The following is a 27,165-nucleotide window of genomic DNA, read 5'->3' on the forward strand; positions in this document are numbered from 1 at the left end:
CCTCTGCTGATGCTGCCAGGAAGAGCCATAGCCTCAGTGTGTCACAGGCTGTGCCATCTACATTTGTGTAGGCACACGACAGTGATGTCTGCACTGTGATGAGATTGTCTGACGCTGCCTTTCTCAGAACACGCCTCACCACTAAGTGACGTGTGGCTAATGCACAAATTCATTGCTCACAGTGCTGAAGGCTGGGCAGGCTCAGGTCAAGGCACCTTGATCACCTTGTCCTCTCATGGAAGTAGAACCTGGGGGCAAAAGGGGCTAGCCAGTTCCCTTGAGTCTTTTTGTAAGGCCATTAATCCATCCAGGAGGGGGTGTCTTCATGACCTACACTTCTAAAAGCCCCACCTCTTACACTATCACATTGACAATTACTTTTCAATGTGTGAATTTGAGGGAACACATCCAAACCAATGAGTCTGTGAGTTCTCGAGCTGTTAATGTTTTTTTTAGACTGACTTTCTTTCATTTCTAACTAACATCATTGCTATAACCAATATAACTAAAATTAACCTTTGTTTTCCCTTTCAAAGTAGCTATCTTTTTGGCTAGTGTTTGTTGATGTTTATTTGTTTTTAACAGTATTGGGGATTGAACTAAGGGTCTTGCCAGTACTTGAGCCATACCCCTGGTCCTTTTGCTTTTAGTTTGTTTTTCAGATAGGGTATCATGCTAATTTTGCCTGGGCCAGCCTCAGACCATGATTCTCCTGCCTCTGTCTCCCAAGCAGATGGAATTACAGGCATGCACCACTGTGCTTGGTCCCAGACAAGTGTTTTATTAAATGATGTTATTTCATTTAAAAACTATATACTAGTTTTCCATTAGTGGAACAAATACCTGAGATGATCAAGTTATAAAGAGAAAAAATTTATTTTAGCTTACAGTTTTGAAGGTTTCAGTCTAATGATTGATTGGCTCAATTGCTCTGGGCCTGAGGTGTTCCATCATGGTGGGAACACAGGTTAGAGCAAAACTACTCACCTCAGGGCTAGGGAGAAAAAAAATGAGGAAGGATAAGGGGTTGAGGTCCCATTACCTCCTTCAAGGGCTCACCTCCAATGACCTAACTTCCTATCACTAGGCCCTACTCTAAAAGGTTCCATCACCTCCCAACAGCTCCAAGCTGGGAACCAAGCATTTAACATATAGGTCTTTGGGAGACATTCATCCTAACCATAGCAGTTTATAATATGATTCTTGGTTTCTCCTAAATACCTTCTGGGAATCCAGACATTAATAAGACATAGACTCCCAAGAAGTATACAAGGTAATACAGGATAAGTTGGATGAACGAAGACCCAAAGAACCTGAGATGGTGAAAGTGCAACAGTAAAATACCATGAGTTTGGGATTCAGAGAAGCCATTGCTGTCATCCATGGGCTGTTAGGGACAGGTAGGATGTGAACTGAGGGAGAAGAAGGAGCCATAGCAGACTCAGGACAGACATCATGAAGTCAGGAAAGTGCAGGTTAGTGGAGCTGAAGGAGCCTGGAGGATACTGTAGTGTTTAATTTTATGGCACAGGAGGAAGTTAGGTTCTAGAACTGGTGCATAAAAGGATAGTCATGATGACTCTATGGTCCTTGACAATCTAGACAGCATGTCACGTTAACAATTCTCATGCCACCAGCTTCTCCTCAGTGCTGCAACTGACCACGGTTCCTTTGAATGAGCACCAAAGTGCTCCTCCCCTATGCTTCAAGAAGTCTTTCCTGCTACTCAGAAAAGCAGGCAGACTGGGAGTATGGCTCAGTGGCAGAGCACTCGCCTGGTACGCTCAATGCCCTGGGCTCAATCCCCAGCCCCGTGAAAAAAAATAAATTTTGGAAAAATCTTCAGGACAGCTCGAATCCCTCTTTTATGGAGGCTTATGGTTACTTGCATTTGTTTTGACCCTCGGCCCCACTGTCATCTACTCCTTGTTACAGGAAATGAATCTTGGATGTCGTGTATAATGTGTTTGCTCAGCAAACAGTAGTTGAATTGGTGGCTGAAGGAGCCCAGGCTCTTTTCAGCTGTTTCACAAGGGTGACTTTCAGTTAGCCCCTAGTCTGAAATAACAGACTGCAGGTAGAGGAGCAAGTAGGTGGGATGAAACAGCAACCCATGAAGAAGAAGCAACAGACCCAACTTTGAGTCCTAAAGCTAGTCAGCCAGAAAATTCGACCAGGAAATTAATCCATCTTAGACTTGTGATGCCCCAGTAATATGACTTAGCTCATTCATGGGTGCTAAGAACTTTATCTAGAATGTCATGCCTTCTTTCACTATTTGCAAACTCCTAAGCATTTATTCCCCCAAGGAATTTGACCCTTCTGCTCATAAATTGAACACCATGAGATGTACCCTCAAACCCAGTTTCAGCACCTAATTCTCCAAATGTGGCCATTGACAGAAAAGTTGAAAATAAGACTAGATAAATATTTTATTTTGGAATAAAAAATGACATTAAGGAGCCTGGCATGCTGGCATATGCCTGTAGTCCCAGCTACTCAGGAGGTGGAGGCCAGAAGATGACTTGAGCCAGGGCACTGGAGACCATCCTGGGCAACACAGGGAGACCCCACCTTAATCAAGTAAAAAACTGGGGGAAGTAAGCTGGGGGTGTAGCTCAGAGGTAGATCTTGCCAACATTTTCAGGGCCTTGGTCTCGATCTCCAGCAACACAAAACAAAACAAAATTCAGCACAAGATTCTGTGCCATTTAGTATACATTTGCTGTGCTCTAAGTTTTTGCAAAGCCTGGTCCAGAGCACTGAAGAAAACCCAAATAAGCATGGCATTGATTGCATCCAGTATAACAGGAGGGAGGGAGACATGGAGTGGAGGAGTCTAGAGGGGAAGGGCTTTGTCCTTGACTGCCAGGACTCTGGGTCTGGAATGGATTAAAAAGAAAAAGCAAACTGGGCGCTGGTGGCTCACACATGTAATCCTAGCTACTCAGGAGGCAGAGATCAGGAGGATCGTGGTTTGAAGCCAACCCTGGGCAAATAGTTCACAAGACCCTATTTCAAAAAAACCCATCACAAAAAAGAGCTGGTGGAGTGGCTCAAGGTGTAGGCCCTGAGTTCAACACCCAGCACTGCAAAAAAAAAAAAAAAGTAAAAGTAAATGGGAAAGCTGCTATAGCTATGCTTGTAACCATGTAAATGGATAAATGGTGGTCATTTGTGCTTTGGGTCTGTGCCCAGAAAATGTAAGATGTGGGTGGGATTCAAACAAAATAGGAAATGCTTTCTGAAAAAAAAAAAAGTAAAATAGAAGTTCTGAAGCAATATTGGATAGAAGATGTGATATAAGACAGGTTGTTATAGAAAAAAATATAAAAGGATGATATTTAACAGAACACAGAGCATCTGTTACTGTTTTTGGCTGTAGTTAGTTTGAGCACAAAAGGAACTTGTTTAAAAATGTTAGGACACCTTCAAGAAAGTGAAAGGACACCACAGAATGAAAGAAAATATTTTAAAATCATACACCTGGTAAGGCACCTATATCCGGAATGCGAGAATTAACCATAAAGGACAAATTTTACAAGATAATTTAGAATAAGCAAGGATGCTGGTTGTTAGACAGTGAGCATGTAAGGAATGCCACTGATGAAAAGCAATAGGAGAAAGCAGACTTGAAGCCATGTGAGGTGGTTGAGATTCTCTAGAGCCTCGGGCAAAATATTTCTGTTGTTTAAGTCAGTTTGTGGCACTTGGTTCTGACAATCCCAGCAAACTAGAACAGTGAATTTTTCTCTACTCAATATTTACCTGCTATTTCTAATCACACAACTGCCTAATCTGTATTGTTTGGTGGGAAGGCCCCCAAAATCTTACAAATCTATGTGGCTGTCTTTCCTGGTGGGACATTTACATTTGGGTATCTCATGGAAGCCACACTCAGCTTCTAAACTCAAATCACCATTTCTCCAGGTCATACTTGGTTTTCCTCTGTCATTTTCCTGTCTTGGTGAGTGGCCCCCTCCACCTGCCCTGCTGACCAAGGCAGAAACCTGGGTGACACTACAACTGCCCTCCCCTCCCTGTACCAGGCATCAAATCCTAACAGCTCTCCCTTGCTCTATCTTTGAAGTCTTTCCTTCTACTCCAGCCCCATCTCCACTCCCTTCTGAGGGTGGCCTCCTTTGACAGGCTTTGTGAAACCATCTTACTGAGACACAAATCTAATCAGATCTCTCAGAGGATCCCTGGATTCTAGACAAAGGGCAAGTCCCCTAGCTAGCTGGCAAGCCCCTGGTGATCTGGCTCCTTGCCACCCTCCACTGTGGCATCTCTCCTGCTTGCAGCTATATTTAAGGTCAGCTCTGTCCTCTGCGCCTCTGTGTTCTAGGAGCCTGCACAGTCTTCAAAACTCAAACTCAGTCTGGGGAGGGGATGAGAGGGCTTCCTTGGTTTTCAGCATGATTTTAAATCCACCTCTATATCCCTACAACCCTCTACGCATGCCTTTCTATCATAACAATGTACCAGTGTTCTGAAATTGTAGGTGTCCCTCATATTACCCCCCACACCGCCCCCCACAGGACTGTAAGTCACTCGAGATAGAGACTTCACACTTTCCCAACTTTTGTGGAAGCAAAGAAGGAAGGAAGGAAGGGAAGAAGGAAAGGAGGGAGGGAGACTCCCTACCTCAACCTATTTTACAGAGTGAAAAATAGCCCCAGAGAGAGAGTAATACCTCATCCTTTTCAGCACTGATTGTGTTAGAGCTCAGTCATTTGATGGAGTTAAAGCAAACGCAGAGATTTTTGGGGGATCGTGTTGCGTTTTATAATGAACTGTCCCATAATGGAGGGCGGCCCTTTTCAGCTCTGTTGGCCTGTGCAACAGAAGTCACTCACCCAGCAGGGACAGTTTGCATTGATGTTGATGAGGGCCAGCCTGGTGCTTCTGCCCACCCCACCCCCCACACACACGGGCTGCGATTGGCGCATCCCGGAGGCGGCTGGCTGCGGACGCCTCTAGTCATCGCCCCGCCAAATCCTTCTGGAATGGGGGACACCAACTCCCGCGCTGGTTTTCGTGCTCTTTGTGGGGGGATTAGCTAGCTGCCTGTCGGGTGTGGGAACGCTGCGAGATCCGGGCGACATCTAATCCGGGATTTGCCTCTGCCTCGAGGCTTATGGAAAACAGATGTCTCACGGCCCTGGGACGCAGCACGGAATGGAAATGACCAACCACGGAGCCATCTGGAACCGACGACACCGAGGGGAGGCCTTTCAGCGCGCAGCCAGGAGGCCGATTCCCCTCCTCTCCTCTCTTTCTGCTACTCGGGCCACTGGCTCCGACCGCGTCCGGCAGTGAAGGAGAGTGACCTTCAGATCGCATCGGGCTGCGGGGGAGGACCCGAGGGGCGGGGAGGAGCGGGAGTCCTGCTTGGGTCGCCGGCCCGCCACCCGATGTCGTGAGCCGGTCCCGGGGCTCCGGCTGGGGGCGCAGCGACGCCGGGGCGGAGTGGCTGGGCCCTCCGTGCGTCTCCTGTCCGAGCGAGTCGCCGTGTCGCAGTAAGTTGCGCTGGGGCTGCGGGGCGCCCCCACCTGCAGCGCCCATCTCCGGGCAAGGTCGAGGTGGGTGGAGGTGTGCGGGGAGCGTATGCGGGGGTGGGGAACCGGGAGCTGCGGAGCTGCGGAGCTGCGGAGCTGTCGGGGCTGCGGAAGTGCCAGACCTTGACTTTGACTTCGCCTGGCTCCCAGCCAGCGCGCCAGCCAGGTCTCCCGGGACCCGCGGACCCTTTGTGGTCCCTTGACCTAGGCGCAAAGCTTCGGGATCCATGAATACGTGAACAGAATTATTTATTTTAGGTCTCTTAAAATTAAATATATAAATATGGAAATCACGTTTTCCTTTCCCGGACCCCTAGTGTACTTTCAGTTTCCATTCAGGACTTCAGCAAGTGGGGCTGGGGTATATAGCCCGGTGGTCTAGCATTTTGCCCTGCAAAAGAAAGGTACTCTGCAATCTTAAACCAGTAGCTGCAGTGCTTTTGAGAACATGGGCTTCCTTCTCTTTCTCTATTTCTTTTCAAGAAAAAATTTTGATCGTTTACCTAAAAGGGATTGACTACTGGACTGGACTTCCTTCCTGTTCATCTCCACTCTGGTCCTCCAGCCGAGCATGTACCCCAGTTCTGGTTCATTAGAGGAGGGAAATGTGGCTTTTTGAAGGTTTGCAGGGCTCTTTTGATTTGTTGTGGAAATACTTGACCCAAGTTGGAAAGTGCGCTGCGGACAATGAGATCAAAGGTGGGGGGTGGGGAGGAAGACTTGCTCTCACGCCTTTCAGATCCAAAACCCAAGTGCGTTCTCATCCGTATGTAATCTAACCCATCGAGCCTGGTTCTCTACAACCTTTTACTCCCCCCACACCTCCAAATCTCTAGGTTTAATTTAAGGACCAGACCGCTTTAGATTCAAATGCTTTTCAGTTTTAATTTATTTGTTTTGCGGAGCCGGAGATCAAACCCAGGGTGTCATGCATGTTAAGCAAACCTGTGTCACTGAGCTACTGTCACAGCCCGTAAATCGCTAATTTTAGAACATTTAGGGTTCCATTCTTTCTAGTCCCTAGGGTCTGCATGAGAGGTTATTCTTGTGGCAGTAGGCACATCTTTGCTGTTTCTTTCTATCGTTTGTTCTTTCTTAATGAAACAGTTTTTAGTCTGTTTTCTTAAATGGAGATTAAATTTTACATCTATGGTCTTAGAATATGATTATGGGCTTGTTGCAGAACAACTTGTATTTCCAGATTCCTTTACTGGGGCGGGAGGAGTATTGTGCTGGGTGCACTACCTACCAGCTGCACCTGACCTCTAGCCTCAGCTTTCCACTCGATTTCATTCTTGGCAGAATTAGTTATGTGCCCTTCAGCTCCAAGACACAATGATTCAGAAAGAATAATTCACAACATTTTGACTTACCATGACCTTAACTAAAGACAGAAAACTTTTTATGGATTTTTTTTATGATACACATTACATTTCCTTCCCCTTGAAACTTAGACTCAATTAAAAACACACAAACACACAAAAAAGACAATCAAAAACCCCCAAAAAACCACCCCCCCACACACACATAATTCTGCCTTACTTCACTTGGGTAAATAAGGATTTGGCTGAGATGGCAGAGCCATGTACCCTAATGGGACGTCTTCCTGGTGAGTTACTCTGGTCACACTCTGCGCTGAGTATAGAAGTGTTCAGACCAGATCTCACTGCCTTCATATTAGCACTATCTTTTCCCAGCAGCCTCAGTGTTCTTCCTGCTTTCCTCTATTGGATTCCTCTTAGGTATCTATCATGACTCTTGGATCACGTATCTAGTATACCATCACCTTTCATTGTCGAGGTTTGTTCAGGTGCAAATCTCCCTTCCCCAATCCCTGCCTTTATTTTCCTGGAAAATTCTATGTCTAATGAATTCCCCATTGGAAATTCCATTGTGTATGTCAAAAATAAATCTGGCACCCATATCTTGAGTTATTTTTCATCACCATTTTAGTGCTGGCTTGCATGCCTTTCTGGTTGTCTGGTAAGCTTGTCATTTCTATCTGTACTAGAGTAAAATTAAAGCAATTTCTTGTAAGACTCTCTGCATAGCTAGGTTAGAACATCTCTAGGAAGTAACAGCTCATGTTTTTACCTTCACTTTGGTCTGCCTTTAGATTGAATGCTATCATTTGAATTTCTCTCCATTGGCTACTGGTGGGGTGGGAGTTATGTGTTTATTTGGCCTTTTCCCAAGCTGAAGTAACCCGTTGCTTCCCCCAGTGCTGCATGGCGAGAATTTGCCCCATTCCGATGGAGATGACCAATCCATCTCCATCGATGGAAGCTTTGAAAATGATACCTGGAATCTTGAAATCCTGAGGAGACAGCATTATCGGAACTTTCTCCTTTTCTTGCCACTCTGCTAAAAATGACATTGCTTGGTTTACACTAAAATCCAGCCGGATTTTAATCATGCAAAAGGCAATTCTGGCTTGATTTATGCAGGCACTAAAAGTTTATGCCGGCAGATGCTGGTGAAATGCTTTCATGCTGTTGCTAAGGATGAAGACGGGAACCAGGGCAGCTTTCTCCTTTCCCAAGGAAAACGGGTCTATGCTGTCTGCTTGAGGAGCCTCTCTGAGAATGTTACCTTAAAAGCCTTGAGGCGAAGGCTGAGGTCCTGTCGAACTCTGTCAACAATCATGGTTGACTCCCTGTTATCTGTGGCTTTCCTGAGAGTTAACCACCTGCAGTGGAAAATGTCTTCTTGTGGCTGACATGTACCATGTAGTTAGGCCTGTGGTGATTGCATGTCTGCTCGAAACATGCATTCTTTTCTTTCTTGTTATCTTTCCCTACACAATGCAGCATAACAACTCTTTCATAGCATTTGCATTATATTAGCTGTTATAAGTGATCTAGAAATGATTTAAGGTAGACGGGAGGATGCATGTAGGTTCTATGCAAACACTATGCTGTTTTAAGGGGACTTGCGCATCTGCTCATTTTGGTGTCCACAGAGGTGGGAATGCCTTGGAACTAACCCCCCTCAGATACAAAAGAACTACCGTACTTCTTATGCTGTTATATATTAGACTTTAAGATCGACCCACTAGCTGGCATGTCCTGAAAAAGTTTCTACAGGTCATCTGAGAGTTTAATATATTATTTCTCTAGAAGGAAATGATAGGTTTCTGAATATGGATAGTTTATGGTCTTAGAGTTAAAAAAAATGGCAAGTGCCACTTTTGAGATAGCAGGCAGAGAGCAAATTAAGATGGGGGAGGGGTGGCGCTGGTGGTAAATCTAGTGACACTTAGCCGCCACTTGCTTGTCATTCAGCTTTCATGTAAGTTTTGAGGATTTGGTGGAAATTCAAGCTCAGAATCTGAGCTTTTGTGGGCAAATATTTTATTTTGTTTGTGATGGCTCCTTCCAACAGAAAACTATTATTTTTGCATGTTCTGCCTTTGAATCTCATCTTAATCCTTGAACAAAAATACCCTCTTCCTAGATTTTCAGTGTTTTTCTTTTGCATAACATACTGTATATCTACATGAAATTCATCTATGCAGAAGAAGAGCTGGCCCTGGAAGATTAGAATATGACTATGGAACTGTGACACTTGCCTAGTGTGCACAAGCCCTGTGCTCCATCTTTAGGCGGGGGGCGGGGGGGGGGAAGAAAGGAAGGAAGGAAGGAAGATGTACCCTTGAGTCAAAGAAAAACACTGTACTGTTAGCATCATTGTTAACTCATGACAGAGTTTGGTTTTTTTTGGGCGGGGGATACTGAGGTTTGAAATCGGGGCCTACAACTTGAGCTACTCCTCCAGCTTTTTTTTGATGGGTTTTTTTCAAGATAGGGTCTCTCGAACTATTTGCCTTCAAATAGTTGTCTTCAAATTGAGAGCCTCCTGATTTCTGCCTGCTGAGTAGCTACGATTACAGGTGTGAGCCACCAAATGCTCAAATAGAAGCTGTGGATCCCTTCTGCCCAAAGTGCAGTGGATAGATTCCCCTAAGTCATCCTGACCTCTGGAACTGGTGCGGTTTGTAGGCATGTTGAAGGAGTCAGTTCTGGGAGGTGATTAGTTTTTTAAATCACCATCGTCCCTGTGTAAATCTTTTTCATGTACTCTTTCAGGGATGCCTCTCCCTCCATTTAAATACAGTAATTGATTTAACCTAAAACGTTAATTAAGCAAGGCATAAAATCTTGCAGATCTGCTTATCTCCCATTAGAATCAGGACTAGCATTTTAGGATTCTCATAGCTGAACTTTAGGGATAATGACTTTGAAGAACAAACAAGATGGAGTCTCTCAGGTTAAGACTTTTGAAAAGACGAATCCAAGATGGGCATGGTGACACATGCCTATAATCCCAGCTACTCAGAAGGTAGAGATAGGAGAATCACTATTAGAGGCCAACCTTGTCAAAAGTTAGTGACCCTATCTCAAAAACAAAATACAAGGTCTGGGGGGAGTGGGGGAATGGTTCAATTGGTACAGCACCTGCCTAGCAAGCATGAGGCCCTGAGTTTAAATCCCAGTGCCTCAAAAAAAAAAAAATCCACTATGAGACCAAAAATGTGAAAATAATTTGAACAAGTGTTAATTTGTTTTGTAATGCTGGGATAGAACCCAGAGTACTCTGCATGTTAACCATGACCTACACCCCTAGTCTCTAGAACAATTTTTGTTTTAGATTGTTCTGTCCAGTCAGATAGAAGAAAGGAAAGATACTTTTCAAGCTTACACCCCGATTCTGTCAGCCAACAAGGATTTGTTGAATAAATATTATGTTCCAAGCCCCCTGCTTTAAGATCTAGAAAGAGTAACTGTGTAGGAGGCAGAGTATAAGCCTTGAAGGAATGAATAGTCAAGCGTCCGTGTTGTCATTACAACACTAACAAGCCTTCTTGCTGATTGCCTCACAAGTCCTTCTCCACGGGGAATCACTTCTAGCGCTGGTAGGAATCTCTTCCGTGGATGAGATACAAACACTGCCTGAGAGAGTCAAGATGACTCCGTGACCTGAGACTTACTTTCTTTGACAGTGAAAGGTGTCTTCTTGGCTCTTTCAACATGACCTGAGTGAAATGGCGTGTGTACTCACCCCGAGACTCCTAACTGGTGAGTAGCTTTATTTCCATGGTGCTGCCTCCCCAGCTTCCAGCCAGTTTAGCAGAGGCTGCGGGGAGCTCCAAAAGGACCCATAATGGGAGCATTGCTGGAGGGTAAATGATAGCTGCCCTTGAACTCTGCATTAATTGAGAGAATGAGATCAGGTCTCTTTAATCATGAAAATAGCCTCCCAGACTAAACAAAGATACAACTGGCTCTTTGCTCACTGCATGCAATTTATTTAAATTAGTGATGCACATTCTGCAATGGTGTTGAACCTACCGAATAGAAAGAGTTTTCTGGTCCTTTGCTTTAGGATAAAAAAGGCATTAGCACATCGAGTAGGATTTGCATCTTGTTAGCTTGCCCATGTGTTCTTGACTATTGGGCACAGTAGGCGTTTATCTTTTTAGCCGGGCAGTCTGCCTTCATTATGACTCTGCTGGGAATTAACATAGTGAACTAGCAGTTTAAGGAGAGGGGGAAGGGCAGAAGAAAAGTTTGGGGTCAGATCTGAGTCCTCTCCTTTTCTTTTGTAATTCAAAAGCTGTCTCCATGTGTAGCGACCTCCTTGTTATTGGCATGTGAAAGATCTCTTTCCAGATTGGGGGCAGCTGGCCCTCAAGTTCAGGACTTCCTCCACATACCCCGTACATTCGATTCTGTTTATGGAAGATAATGGCTATGTGTGTTAGTCCAAAAAAGAGGTTATAAAACTGAATTTCTTATGCAATACAAGCATGTATTTTGGGTACCCCCTTACTAGCATGGCCAAGGAGAATTCACCCACAGAGACTGGACAAAGGATGCTCAAATGGGCTGAAGGCTGCAGGATTAGTCACTTGTTACCCATGACCCTTGACAACCCCTGTCCCCCCCACCGTATTAACCATAGATGCTCCATCTGACCCTTTGTCTTCCTCTCCTCCCAAGTTTATATCATTCTCATTACCTCATTTTCTTACTCAAACCCTAACCATATACTTAGTGCTTCCTGAGCTCTCTGGACCAAAAATTACAGAGGCCCCCAGCCACTGAACCTGTGGATGGCTGTAATGTCTGAGACAAGCAGTCCTAAGTAGCTTAAAAACACAGCTTTCAATTCAAGGACAAAGTGAACACCACGGAGAAAGACTAGTGGGCCTGCTAGAAGTCCTACTCAGTGTATACAGTTCATAGAGGGCAATGCGATGTTAGCATCATGATTTCTATGGAAAACAAATGGCAACCACTAGATGTCTTTCTCTTCTAACTCTGCCAATAATGAAGCCATCAATCAAACCCAAATTAAAGGAACGATTACAGAATGTGCTCTCCAGATTCCAGCAAAATGGTTTTTTTCAAAGCTGTTTCCTCTTTACAGGAACAATGCTTCGTGCATCTGTGTGGACATGCTCTGTAGGACGAATGAGCTCAAAGGATGAATGTTCTCCTTTGCCCCAGGTCATGAGTCTGGCCCCCAGTCTAGATGCAATGAAGAGACAGGATGCCATTTGCTTAGGGGAGGGATGAACAGAGGCTGACTGCAAACTTTTGCTGTTTTTTCTTATATTCTGCCATTAAGAAGCAATTATCAGCCGGACACAGGTGGCTCATGCCTGTAATCCTAGCTACTTAGGAGGCAGAGATCTGGAGGTTTAAGGCCAACCCAGGTGAATAGTTCTTAAGACCCTATCTCAAAAATACCCAATACAAAAAAAGGGTTGGTGGAGTGGTTCAAGTGGTAGAGTGCCTGCTTAGCAAGTGTGAGACCCTGAGTTCAACCCCAGGTACCACAAAAGAAGGAATTGTCCTTGAGTGTCTTTCATCCCTTGTCCCCTTTCCTTCTCCAAAGTCTCAATCCAGAAAACCAAAGTAGGAAGTAATAGACGTCTGAAGGCAAAACCCATTCAGAGTTGTCAAACCACCCATCAAAACAACATGAAAGGCTGGTGGAGTGGCTCAAGTGGTAGAGCGCCTACCTAGCAAGTGCAAGGCTCTGAGTTCAAGCCCCAGTACCACCACAAAAAAAAAAACCAAAAAACCCTAAAAATTCTAGTATGGGCTGGGGCTGCAGATCAGTGTACAGCATGTGCTTAACATGTGAGGACTCTGGGTAAATCCTCAGAGCCTCCCTCCCCCCATCCCCCCAAAAAAGAAAAAGTAGTCCAGAATCCTGGGACGAGAAGAGGTGGGAATGAGGGTTTGTGGGGCCGTGTGCAGAGTGCTGCATTTTCTTGTGAAGTTTGCTCTTATGTTCTGCTTCTGCACAAGAAGTCATGTTTTATTCACTTTTATTACAATTTTAGTAGAAGACAAAATACTGAAATTCTCAGGGATTTCCTCAGTAAGGTCTTTACTTGTAGTCCACATAAATTGTTTTGCTTAAACAAAGCTTGTAAAGTTTTAATAAGGATCTATTGCACATCAAATTCATCTTGCTTTTTTTCCTGCGGGGTCCTCCAAATTCATATCACTTTCTAAAAAGCCTTTCAACATGAAGAATAGAAAAATACTTTGCTTTGAATGGTTAAAGCCAACTGTTTTGGAGGAAGACAGATTTGTAGGATTATGAAATTGTGAGTACCATCTGCAAGGGAGCTGGTTTGCATTTGTAATGCTGTACAAAATATTCTTGGCAAGTTCGGGGCTTATTCCACATAGGGTGCTCCATGCTAAAACTCAGTCTGGATAGAACTAAGTAGATTGCTTTTCCTAGATATTTTTTTCCTAAACCATTTCCTCTTCCTCAAGTCCCAGAAGTTTTTCTGTCTTGTAGCAGTTCCATCTTCAGTCTTCTCTATGGAGCCAATTCAATTCAGCTAGTATCCATTGACCCCACAGGGGTCAGAAATTCACAGACAGACCTCCTGCTTGTATCCAACTTTGTGACTTTCCACATGATCACAGCCACGGTACTTATTGTCTTCACATACATGCTGTGTTTGGTGTCCACAGTTCTCAATTCACTTGAAATGATTGGCCAAGGTATAAAGTTTGTGGGGCAAATACCAAAGATGAAATCAAAGAACAAAGTGCATTCAATCACTTTTAAATTAGAAACATTTAAAGTCACATGGCAGGTTTTCTAGGGGAAATTTGGTGGTTTTAGGATTTGAACACTTACCATCATCTGGATTTTGTGTACCATAGTTTCCCTTAATTGAAAATTGACAGTAAAGCCAATTAACTCTTCCTTGATTTAAAATGCTCATAGGATAAATGATAGCAAGATGCTAAATAGGACTTGCTTCCTGGTTTAGAGGTATATTTAAAACTTCATGGTTAGCTTTCAGTCTTAAAAAAAAAAAAGTTCAATTAAAAAGCAAACACAAACGAACATTAAACTTTTGGCTTAGGCACAGTGTATTTCCTAGTGGATTTATTGTACCCTAGCTGGGGGAAACTGTCATTTATTTCTCCTGGGACCCTGAGGTAGTACTGCATGCTATAAAGTTACCAACATGACAGTGTTCTATCTATCTTTTATTCATGAAGGTCACTCTGTTGGCACGTCAGGATGTGCCTTGCCATTTTCTCCGCCCTCCCCACCACTCTTTATTAGTCATAAAATTTATTGGGCCCTGTGGCATGAATCTAGAAGAACCAGCTCACTTGGTTCAAACCCATAATTTCTCCAGTGTGGCAGCCAGGAGCGGAGCTCCCTCAGCACTGAGCTCATAATAGTGATTTACTCTCACAGCTGAGAAAACCTTTACCTTTAAAAAAAATCACTTTCAGGACTGAGGGGTAGAGTGGTAGAGTGGTAGAGTGCCTGCTTTGTGTGTGCAAGACCAGGCAGGGTTCAATCCCCAGCAACGAAAAAAATATATATTATATTCTATCTTTATAATGACGCTGAGAGATATCAGCTTCAAGAGGCTGAGTGACAAGCTGGGCGCCAGTGGCTCATGCTTGTAACCCTAGCGACTTGGGAGGCTGAGATCAGGAGGCTCGTGATTAAAAGCCAGCCTGGGCAAATAGTTTGTGAGAGTCCATCTCCAAAATCACCAGAGCAAAACAGACTGCTTTGCAAGCATCAGCCCTGAGTTTAAACCCTAGTCCAACCTTAAAAAAAAGAAAAGAAGAAAAAGAGGTTGAGTGACTTTTCCAGTGAAAAAGGATTCAGTACTCATACCTACTCACTGCTCCATACTGACCAAGCACTCAGTTTAATCTGATTGAATGACATATGATAAACTAGTATTCCAGGCTGGGATGTAGCCGAGTGGTAGAGCAGTCAGCTTTGCTTGTGCAAAGCCCAGGACTCAATCTGCAGCACTGCAAAACAGTAACAATAATAATAACAAAAAGAAATGTGGAAGCTCTAAGTGAAAGAATGTCCTACTGTAAAAAGAAATCTAGGAAAGTGTCTGGAGGATTGGGTCCCATTTGAGACTGGTCACTTAAAATTTAGCTCTAGACCAGAGCACATCACACAAAAAAATCTTTAGGGAACTATGTGAACAAGAAAGTCACACATCTACTTATGTGACACAGACAGCAAGTACAATGATGGTTCAGAGAAGAGAGAGAAAACCATAGGCTGAGAAATCAGGGATAACAGAACTGAGGAAGAGGTACCACAGTTAGAGAAAGCTTAGTGAAGGTGCAAGGTCGAGATGAAGAGAGACATGGGAAGGACCTAACGGGCTGTCAGGAACACCCCAAACAAAGGTGGAGAGGTGCATTCCAGATAGAACTGGTAAGTAGACATGTCTGATTGGAGGAGGGACTGTCTGGGATGCCTAGGAAGAGAGGTTGTGGGAATTAAGATGCGACCAAATCAAAAAGGATCTTCAGTGCCTGGCAGGGACACATGGCTTGATGGTTAGGCAGGTAGAGCATGGGGACAGCGCTAGGGGTTTCATCTGAAGGCTGTGGGGAGAATCCTGGCCTCTCTCCTTGTTGCTGGTAGCCACAGGCATTCCTTGGCTTGTAAATAATACTCTCTGTGACTTTCCGTCATCTTTCTGCATGTCTCTTGTCTATCTTTCCCGTTTATAACGACACCAGTCAGATTGCATGACAGCCCACCTTGAAGACTTTATTTAAACTTGATTATCTCTGTAAAGGCCTTCAGAGGCCTCCCAATTTAGGATGGTTTGACTTAACAATCTTTCAACTTTATCATGGTGTGAAAATAGCATGCATTGACACTGAACTTCAACTTTTGAATTTTGATCTTTTCCTGGGTCAACCATAGGCAGTATGAGTCTCTGTTTAAGATGCTGGGCAGAGGCAGTGAGCCACAGCTCCCAGCCAGCCAGCCCCATGATCACGGGGGGGAGAGACCCAACACTGCTTGGGGGCTGTGTTTTAGATGATTTTGCCTGGCTATAAGCTAATGTAAGTCCTCCAATACATTTAAAGCAGACAAACCTAAGCTAGGGTGTCCAGTAGGATAGAGGCATCAGTGAACTTTCCCCTTAGGGTATTTCCAATTTAGGAGGGGGTTTATCAGGATATATAGTCCCATTGCAAGTTAAGGAGCATTGAATTTCCAAGTAAGATCACTTTCTGAGGGAGAGAGAGACTTCAACTGATCTTATTTTATTTATTTATGCATACTGGGAATTGAACTCAGGGCCTTGTGCTTGCTAGGCAGACTCTCTACCACTTGAGCCACCCTGCCAGCCCTTTTCATGTTGGTTATTTTTGAGATAGAATCTTGTTTTATGCCTGGGCTGGCTTGGATCTTGATTCTCCTATTTTTGCTTCCGTGCTTAGCTGGGGTGACAGGGGCGCACCACTGTGCCCAGCCATTGGTTGAGATGGGGGTCTCATGAACTTTTTGCTTGGGCTGGCCTCAAACCATGATCCTCCTGATCTCTGCCTCCCTAGTAGCTAGGATTATAGACCTCACCCACTGCACCCATCCTATATCTCTTTTTGGGGGAGACACAATTCAGCACATAGCAAGTACCTTCCCAGTCCTGAGTGAAAAGGAGAAGGGACTTCTGACAAAGGTGGACTGACAACAGAGCACACTGGATGGAGGGAAGGAAGCTATATCTGGGGAGGAAGATGGAGGAGAAGAAATAGATAAAGGTTTAAACACTAGCCATAATAATGCTATAAGTGTGACACATGACAGTTCACAGGTCCCACCCGTGCTGCCTCCTTTGATCTTGATGACTGACCATGGGACCCAGTGTCGTCAGGGTTTCTGGCCTGGGAGAATCAATGGTGAGATCATGCATACCAGTGATTGTGGCTGGCAAAGGCCGGAGGGCGAGATCCACGACCATGCATGCAGGATTAGAGGCGGTGACAGATGCACGTGGAGATGTCCGCTGGGCCAGCTGTCTTCCCTCCAGACAGACTGGGGATTCAAAAGCATTCCAGCAGTCCTTCAATCCTCCAGAGTGGGTGGGCTCTGAAGAGTATGAATATAGAAGCAGAGCCGGAGGCTTGATATTTTGGCAAATTCTCAGATTTACAGGATTGCCAAAAAACAGTCTGAGAAGCATTTTAGAAGTTGAGAAGCAGTGAAGTTCTTTACTTCTGAGGCTGAAGAAAAAGAATTTCCAGTAGAAGTTTCCACGCCGGGAGCAATGGGAGGATGCAAGGAGAATGGGCTGAGAAGTGGCAAGGGCTGAGTGGGGCAAGGCTTTGGTTTTAGTGAAAATGAGGATTGTGGGAAGATCAAGTGCCAAGGAAAGGACAAGAAGAAACAAGATGGTAATCACAGGATGGCAGGATTGAGAAAAGGGTCTGGGGTTTTTTATTTGAAAATCATGGCTTGTATTCCCCCTTTTCTTCTTCCTTCTTCTTTCCCTTTTTTGTGGTGCTAGTATAAGAAGCCTTGGGACAATGGGGACCAATGATGCACCACAGTTCAAGCCCAAATATGTAGAAGCCCCCTGGAGAGTCACTGGTGCAAGTCCACATTCAAAGGTTGAAAAATCTGCAGTCTGATATCCATGGGTGACAGCAGGAGCAAAAATGCACCCACTCAGGAAGACTTACATTTCCTCCTTTCTCTGCCTTTGTTTTCTGGGCCTATTGGATGGCAGTACTCCCATTGGGGGCGGATCTTCTACCCTCAGTTTTCTGATCTACTGTCTGTGGAAACCCCCTCACAGACATACCCAGAAGTGTGCTTTACTAATTTTCTAACTGCCTCTCAATTTAGCCAAGTTGACAAGATTAACCATCAGGTACTATAGAGGTGGGGGGAGGGCAGGTGGCCCACTCAGAAAGGGTCATTTTGGTGAAAAGGTACATGATGTCCCCTCTTCCTACAACGCAGAAGGATGTATGGATGCATACATTCAGAGTCTGTGACATACTTTAGGGGTGAACTACTAAAGTCTTGCCAGCTATGCCATTTCCTGCTGAGCAAAATATTAATGTCATATCTTCTGCCTACTGCAATTCCTGCCTACAGGAATCACATCAAAGAGGTGCACAGGCACGGAGCTGTGAGCACAAATCCTGCTGATATGTAATACCATAGCAGTTTTAGAACAACTTTAAAATCCTCCAAAGTTAAGCACATCTGCCTCCTTTCCTGTACCATACAGTGGGAAAAACGTGGCAGTGAAAATGCCTTCGATCCCCAGAAGTGTGTGTGACAGCTGTAAATGACTCCCTGCCCAGGAGCTAGCTTCCATAGACATATCCGTGGGGAAAAATTTGATAGGAGTGATTCGCTTCTCATCAGATTATCCTAAAGACTATTAAACTCACCTTGAAGTGAAGTTTTGTCTTTACTGTCTGTGGTGTCGCCTGCACCTCCCTCATCTTTGCACACCCACTGTGATCACTCCGTTTCAGGGGTGGGAGGCAAGAGGACGCTGGACAGCAACTCACAATCTGTGGGCTTCCTGAGTGGGTTGTTAATCACATTCGTGAGCTGCAGCCAGCCTATTTGAAAAGTGAAATAGAATAGAGTAGAAAATAGTAGAGCATGTAGGGCAGGGTGTTATCCCATGCAGCCTTTGTTTTAGTGATATGTCTGTCTGACCCCAGTGTAAAATGTTTCTGCTGTGGATCATAGAAATTCAGGTGTAGAAGCACAGAGAGTCTTTATGACCTGGACAGGTAACTAAATGTCCTGTGTCCTAGTCAGGTCTACCATCTGTAAAATCAGAATAACACCTACTGTATCTACTTTACATTGCTGCTATCAGTAGAACTAAATAGGAAATGTATTAAAAACATTATGTCCTGCAACTAGTGAAATTGAATTCTTATTACTATGATTCCTTTACCTGTCTAGATTTCTTTTCCAGCTCAAATCTTTACCACCAAGACCTTTCTTCTGAGCCTAGAACTATGGACTCAATGACTGTTCGACTTCTTCAGGTGGTGGCTCCATAAGCATCTCCAGCTCAACATGTCTTTCTTAATTTGTTTTCTAAGACATAGATTAGGTGATTTATAAAGAATAAAGGTTTATTCAGCCTGCAGTTCTGGAGACTGAGAGGCCCAAGGTCAAGGGGCTGCCTCTAGTTAAGGTCTTCTTGCTGGTGGGGCCTTAGCAGAGTGCCAAGGTAGCACAGGTTACCACAGGGTACAGAGCCAAACTAGCTTTTATTAAAGGCCCTCTCTCAAGATAATCTATTAATCCATGAGTGGGCTATACTAATGGCTTCATGACCTCTTAAAGGGATTTAATGAGTATTAAATGTCAACAGGAGTGTTGATGAGGACATCCAAGCCTGAACTCAACTCATCACCACCTTCTCTCTCCAGTTCTTGTCTACCTCCCTGTTCCATACCCCCGCAAGCACACAGACCCCTTTGCTGCCCTTCCTGAATTTACTTTTCTCTGAGAAGTGCCACCATTCAGCCCTCACCTAGGCTACCTTAGCATCAATCTCTAATTCTTCTAGAAAAAGAGCCCTCAGCTCTGTCACAATCATCACTCACTGAGTTACTGAAATTATCTCCAGTCTGCACCAGACTTTACACCCTACCAACCACCCCCCCCACACACACACACACTTTAATGAGTCTATTCTTTTCATCCTCTCCTGTTTATACATCTTCAGCAGCTCGAGCGTGACTTCTGGGTTAAACTTCACAACCTTTTTTTTTTTACCTTGAGCCACTCCACCAACCCTTTTTTATGATGAATATTTTTGAGATAGGGTCTTGTGGAACTATTTCCCTGGGCTGGCTTCGAACTGTGATCCTCCTGATCTCTGCTTCCTGAGTAGCTAGGATTACAGGCGTGAGCCACCAGCACCTAGTAAACTCCACAACCTTCTGCCTACAAAACAAGGCCCTCCAGGGCCTGGCCTCTGAATGCCTCTCACCCTCTCTCGCCCCCAGCCTGGCACTTCATACTCCCGTCATTTTAAACTGCTCTACTTGCTCTTCATCCCAGGAACACAGGTACCTTCAGGTGTCCTCTGTGTAGAATGCTTGTTTCATCTTTGGTTGTCTGGCTCTAACTTGTCCTTCAGGGATCATTGGTTTTTAAGTCAGAAAGACTCAGGTTTGGATTGCTTAATCAAAAGTTAATAGCAGTGTGACCCTGAGAAGGGAGTTTTTAAAACTCTTGAAGTTAGTTTGTGCTATTCCCCTCTGTAAAGTGGGAATGGCAATGCCTGCCTCACAGGGTTGTGAGGGTTAAATGAATGACTGTGTGTAAGGATCAAGGCCCAGGCTGGGGATTCGGGGATGCAGTCCAGTGTTGGGCATTTATACAGCACGCACAAGCCCTGGGTTCCATCCCCAGCACTGGAGCGGGGGAGGACGATGATGACACCATTGTCTGGAATGTATTAAGTATTTAATAAATGGTTGTGATCATTATTTGATTTATAATAATTCTTTGTAATTATTTTTAAATGTTATTTTATTTTATAAAAAGGCTCAATTTACTTCCTTCTGGACCCAAGCTGCTTACAGACCTGACTGGTCAGGTTGTTCTAGATTGTTTCATCTTCGCACCAGCTGTTCCTCCTGACCTAATTACTTTTCCCGCCCTTCTCCTTTCCACCAACCCCTACTCATCCCTCAAGATTCAATCCAAGTGTCCTCTCATCTGGGACCCTTCCAGGACATCTATAGGGAGTCCTGTTGGAGCTCTTGCCCACTGGAAGTAGGACATTCCTTCTCCCCAGACTCTGTCCCTTGAGGGTTCCATGTGCAGTTCACCATGGGTATCTGACCTATGGGACATGATCAATAAATGCTTCCTTGAAGATGAATGTCTTAGTCTGTTTTCTGTTGCTAAAATTGAATACTACAAACTGGATAATTTATAAAGAAATTTAGTTCTTGCAGTTCTGGAAGACCAGAAGTCCAAGATCAAGGGGCCCCAACGTTAAGAGTATTCTTTGGGTAAGGACTCTGTTGAGTCCTAAGCAGTATAGGATATTACATGGCAAGACAAAGCAAGGAAGTCAGGAAGAGCTCACTTTATAACAGAGTCACTCCATAGATAACCCTTAATCCACTAACTCATTAATCCATGAGTGGATTAATCACCTGTTATATGTCCAATTTTTTTCTTTCTTTTTTTGGCAGTACTGGTGTTTGAACTCAGGGCCTGTGTTTGCTAGGCACCCATTCTACTATGTGAGCCATGCCCCCCAACCCATTTTTGCTTTAGTTAATTTTCAGTTATGGTCTTGCATCTCACCTAGCTGGCCTGGATTGTGCTCCTTCTATCTATAGTTGGAGCCTCCAGTGTAGCTGGAATGACAGGTGTGTGCCACCCCCATAGTCTTATTGGTTGAGATGTAGGGGGGGGGTCTTGATTTTTAGCCAAGGCTGGCCTTGAACTGTGGTCCTCCTGATTTCTGCCTCTCCAGTAGCTGAGACTACGGAGGTGAGCCGCTGTACCTGGCCTGGTCTCACCTCTTGACACCTTAACAATGAGGATTAAATTTCCACATGAATTTTGGTGGAGACAGTTCAACCATAGCAATGAATGAACAAATGAAAGAGCTAATGATTGTAATAATTTACTTACTGGTGTCTCTGTCGTCTCTCCTTCAGGAAATTCATCCTGTTAATTGCAACCAGATTAGTCTTAAAGCAGAGTCCTGTTGCTTTCCTGTGCTTTTTGAATTGCCCTGGTCAGGGAACTTAGCTTACATTGGCAGTGAACTTGGCTAACAGGGACATCCACACATGGCTTCTACTTAGTGTTGCAGCCTTTTCGTCTACTTGTCCCCATCTCGTGTCTTGTACCACAGAACATCAGGCTGCTTGCTCTCAGCACCTCATACCTCACCCCCTGGTTCCTATTAGTGCTGGCTCTTTCTGTTTGGAATATCTAACACCTCAACTGTCTATTTTTTACCACTCACCTTCACTTGTCATAGTCCCACAAAGCTTTTGAAGGCCTCTGAGATTCCACCACAACAATTCCAGAATCTTTCTCGTCCATTGTTTAGCAAACAAATAGTTGTTCTCGTCCTCCTTTTCACCCTATAGCAACCAGCTGGGGACTTCTCCCAGAGAAAAGTGTCCATTATTAGAAATTTGTTTATATGATTGGGTTTGATACAAGTTCAAAGGATTGTCTTAAACATCTCTATAAATTTACAGCACCTGAACATGACTTGCTTGTCATTTTTTCCAGGTGTTTGGGGATCGAGTAGAACTGAAAATCACCTATTTCTGATTCTCATTTCTGCTTTCTGATTTAACTTTTGGGGGTTGGGGTGCGGGAGATTCCAGTGTAACTTGTCCTTTGACTCTTCAATATAATTCATCTAACTTTATAGTAGTACTGTCAGGCATTCAACAAGCTTTCTTTTAGAACTTTTAAGTTTGTTTATAGTTCTTAGTTATTTAGGAGTGTCCACACTAGTAAAACAAATAAGAGTCAAAGTATATGAAATGTGAAAATGTAAATACACAAACACATCAGCGTGTCAGGGAGTAGTTATGTACGTATGAGCTTACTTTCTACATAACCAAGCAATGACTTCATATCAGGACAGTCTGAGTCCTCTTACAAATTTGAAGAAGAGAGTTTTATCTCTTCTTCAAAGAACAGAAGATCAACTTCCAGTCACTCAAAAGCTTCTCTTGGAATACATGGTGGGTGATCTGTCACTGTGGGGAGGGGCAGTAGTGTGACCTCAGGAGCCAGTGCTGGTTCAGGTGGGCCAAAGATCAGTTTCTTTAGTTCACGTGAAACTGAACCTTCTCCAAGAAAAAGGGCCCTGGAAGCTGGACCTTTTTACTTTTTCATCCTCTTCTCCTGTCTCCATCTAACCCCTGAAAAATGATGCTGCTGAAGGTGGTGGTAGGGGCAGTTGTGTACTCTTCAAGCAATACCCAGAAACAAGCTGACAACCCAACTAATCAACACATAGATTTGGGGAAAGGTTTGTCAGTTTACAGTTGCTTAATGTTTTAATGGGTACTAACCTCCAAAATTAGTAAGGCGCGACACATGGCATGCATACATGGCACATTTCTCAATTTGTACCCAAGCAGAGGTCATGGAGGTAAAGGTAAGGAACTGGCAGTTGTGAAAGGTCACATATGGAGACAAGGAGGGACACGCAAAGCATGTTGGTGATGACCAAAAAAATGAATTCAAAGTACATTTGACGTTGGTCCTGGGAGATCACAAAATCAAAACAATAGCTGATAGATTGTTCTTGGTCCCTTGCATGTGTGGGTAGGTATAAGCTGTGCTAAAATGTTGAATTTCCATCCTATGTATACTCATGTTACTTGGTGAAACACCATTTTCTAGCATTGTGCTCTTTTAGAGTTAATCAAGCTCCAAAAGTATTAATCCAATACTTTTGATCAGGTAGGTCCCTCAACATTTTGGGTAGCTACTTTTCTCTTATATGTAATAAAGTGGTTCTTTAGTCTCAGTTTTATTCAAACTTGCACAGTCATGAGCCATAGAGAGAAGTTCTGGTCAACACCAGACCACATACTCAGCAGCGGTCCCATGAGATTATAGGGGAGCTGAAAAATCCCTTTTGCTCAGTGGTGTCATAGCCATCAGAATGTTGCAGTTCTATGCATTCCTCACACATTTGTGGTGATGCTGTGTAACACACTGTGTTGGCAGTTGCATAAAGGTCTAGCACACATGGGCTGGTGGAGGGGCTCAAGAAGTAGAGCACCTGCCCAGAAGCATGAGGCCCTGAGTTCAAATCCCAGTACCACCAAAATAAGAAAGATAGCTCTGTTTTCTTTTGCCTTTCTGTCGCTCTCCTTCTATTCCCTTTAGCCAAGAGAAAAGGCTATCCTCTATTTGTAATCATCAAAGAGTGAAGGCACTAAAGTACTGCCTTAAATCCCCTTCAGTGTAAAAGCAACTTGGGCAGAGGAAGCACTGTTGCCTGAAGGTGAAATGAATGAATGAATGAATGTCAAGTAAGTGACCTGCACCAGGTTTTCTTTTCATTCATTCTCCCTCAGCCTCTTTTCTCTTCAACAAGTAACACAACTTTTATTAAGTAATATACTCTTTGTTCTTCTTTGTGTTCATTAGAAGCGAAATTTTAGAGCAATGTAAAGTGAGCTAGCAGCACCCCCACTTTCTGCAGTGGTAAATAGGGTCCCTAAATAAAAGCTGAGTATTTTGCCCACAACTGCTTCTTTGGCTTATACATAAAGTCATTATTAAATTGTACATTACTAAATTGTGCATAAGGATAGTTAGCTATTTTTGAAATATTCCTTTAAGAATACTGGAAATACTTAAGGTCAGGAAATAAAAATAATATGACACAGCATCTTATTTGGTATTTTGTTTCCACTACTGTTTTACATTACAGAGGAACTATTCTTTTGAAGATGCTTAAGCTACATATTTATATAAACAGCATTTTTCTCTTCTTTAAAAAAATCAAATAGTATTTAGTGATTCTACTACTTTTTTGTTTGTTTTTTTGTTCATTTTTGTGGTGTTGAAGATGGGACACAGGGCCTCCCTCAGGCAAGGCGAGTTTCGTTCCACTGAGCTACACCCTCAGACTATTTTTTATTAACTAGATCACTGTGGAAGGACTAAGGGAAGGTGTCCCTTTCTACATGGTCTCTATCATCAGTTGTCAGTTATGACCTTCACTTCTGGCACTCTGCAGATCACAAGAGCTCACTAATTCAGAACACGTGAAAACTAAGAGCTGTGTAGTTCAAGGGTAGACGTTGCCTAGCATGCATGAGGCTCTGGGTCCCATCACCCCCACCCCCAAAAAATAGGGAATTCCAGAACTTATAAAAGCAGTCTATTTTGATTATTTCCAGTATTTGGGTGTACCCAGTAATGGCATGGCTATGAAAAAATCATTAGTTGGCCTTGACCACCCGAGTGTTATTTCATTGATGTCATTCAGACTGTGTTCTCCAAAGCAGAGTTGGTGTCCTTGCCCCTGGACACTCAGTCATCCTCCATGGCACACTGTTAGATGATTGTGCTGAGACTGCGTGGGGACTGTGTCTTCACTGGGGGTTGACCCTGCCCCCCTAGAGTTACAGGTTGGTAAGGGTAACTACTCTAACCAAACAACCTGTGATAACTGTCCTGAAAGATTCAAACAGGATGGTGTGATAAGAACAATGGGCACATGCACACTTCAGGTAGGAGGGTCAAGAAAGCCTCAGAGGAGGCTCCAGAACCATAAGAGTAAAGCCACCATGCAACCATCAGTCTGGGAGAGCAGGAACCTCACACAAGGAGCCTCCTCGTCCTTCACAAAGGTCCATTAACTTGGCCATGAACTAAAGAAAGGCAGCCTTCTTTTCAAGACTTAAGATCTCAGAATTTGGATTTCAAGGTAATGAGTCAATTGATTCTTAAAAAGCCTGAAACAGTGGAAAGGGGAAGAGAGAAAGAGAGAGAGAGAGAGAGAGAGAGAGAGAGAGAGAGAGAAAGTAGGAGGAAAGAATGGAGACCAAAGGTCACAAGCAAGACTGGTTTAAAGTTCCCAGGATCCTACCAAGAGAGGCCCAGCCATTTAATACAACATAGAAAGAAAATTTGTTGTTATCATCAATAAGTTTTATGGACAAGTTGAAATGAAGATTGGGTTCTTCCATTTTGGGGGGCAAACAAACATATATTAGTAGCTTTGTAAAAGCAGAGAGGAAAGTTGCAGGTGTACCTCATGTGCTTAGCATGCTCTGGGTTCAATCCCCCCAAAAAGAGAAAACAACAGAAATCCTATTAAGACCCATTAGGAAATGAGGAAGAGGAGGACCAGGTGCCCAGCAGGATGCCCATCTGATACCAACAGTGTGGGTCCTTTGGATAATCTGAGTGCTTTTATCACTTCACCCTGCTCACAAATTTAATTAGGTTGAAAGTCTTCCAACACAGCCTGTACACCTGCTAATGACTTACCTCCTCCCTTCCATGTTTATATTACTGTCAGATTTTTATTGTCAAGGCCGCTCTGAGGCCACACAGCTTCTTAACTGTACAGTTGGTATTTAGCCTTGGTCTGTTACGTCTTGTATATTTGTTCCATTTCTTTTCCATTCCCTGGAGTCTGCCTTCTCTGTGAATCCCCTTCTGACAGGATGTCATGGTTTATTTATTCCCTGCCCTTTGCCATGTGGCCTGCAGGATTTTTAACCTTTAAGTAGTATAATCCTTTGTACTGGGTTCCTGTTTCTCTGCTATCTTAGGAACTCCTGCTGTTTGACTGTAGTGTCTATATTCATAAACTCTAAACCATTAATTCCTCAAGCTGAGCAGCTGTGGGGTGAGAGGAATAGCCCTGGGTTTATCCCTCAACATAGTTTTCTAGTCTCACTTAGCAAGACCTTTGCTTGTTAGCTTCCAGTCATTTCTACTGTGGAACTAATTATAAGGAAACCCAGAGAGCCTGCAAAGGTCTCCAAAACCCAGGTCTGCCGTACAAGATGGTGAGTGGAGAAAGAGGCAGGCTGGACCCCTATGAAGGACTTTATCACTACTTGTATAGCATGGTCACATTGTCTGCCCAGACCTATGTTTCTTTGTCTATACTGTGGAACTCAGACTGGATAGGTCCACAGAGCTCTGAGTGTTCTGAGAGGATGTGTGGCGGGGGGGGGGGGGCAGCATGGGTAAGAGGTGTTGATAGGGCCCCCAACCCCCACCCTTCCTTTCTCCCTCCCTCCCTTTCTTTCTTCTTTCCTTCCTTCCTTCCTCATGTTAAGCACATGCTCTACTGCTGAGCCGCAGCCCCGGTTCTTTAGAAAAAGTATTCTGTGGTTTTAAAACCACTGGACGGTACCATCTCTAAGGTCCTTTCCACTCTGATTCTATGAAGGATGAGTCTCATGCCTTGTTCTTCCAGTTATTGGTGGAGAGGCCCTGCCAGAGTGAGGAGGGAAGTGGACTCAGAGCAAGATCCAGGACTGGGATGGAGTCCCAGAGCTTCCTAGCAGCAGCATCAAAGTGAACTGGGGCTGGAAATTCATGTTGGTGGGCTTTCTGTAACTGTAACAAACACCTGAGATAAATCAATTTATTCAGAGAAAAGGTTTGTTTTGATTATCATTGTAAGAGTCCAGTCCATGAATGTTTTCAGGCCTCTGGAGGGGGTGGTGGGCACCACATCATGGTGGGGAGGGGGTGGCTGTGCAAAACGGTTCACCTCAGGGCCTGGACGCTAAAG

At 44.1% G+C, this 27,165-nt stretch overlaps 1 protein-coding gene across 3 annotated transcripts in view; it reads left to right on the forward strand.

Moving 5' to 3' along the window:
- Positions 1-27,165, forward strand: part of Trim2 (tripartite motif containing 2) — a 117,110-nt gene that overhangs the window by 10,765 nt on the left and 79,180 nt on the right. Inside the window, exons 1-2 of one of the 3 annotated variants that reach the window (XM_074041311.1) lie at positions 4,980-5,522; positions 10,564-10,639. The exons of 1 other annotated variant lie outside the window; for it this stretch is intronic. The gene's annotated coding sequence lies outside the window, so the exon portion shown is untranslated. Of the gene's footprint in view, positions 1-4,979; positions 5,523-10,563; positions 10,640-27,165 lie in introns of those variants that run through there. One more of the 3 variants, XM_074041310.1, reaches the window with a different exon arrangement.

This window comes from Castor canadensis, chromosome 9, assembly GCF_047511655.1.
Source record: "Castor canadensis chromosome 9, mCasCan1.hap1v2, whole genome shotgun sequence".
Taxonomy (NCBI): Eukaryota; Metazoa; Chordata; class Mammalia; order Rodentia; family Castoridae; genus Castor; species Castor canadensis.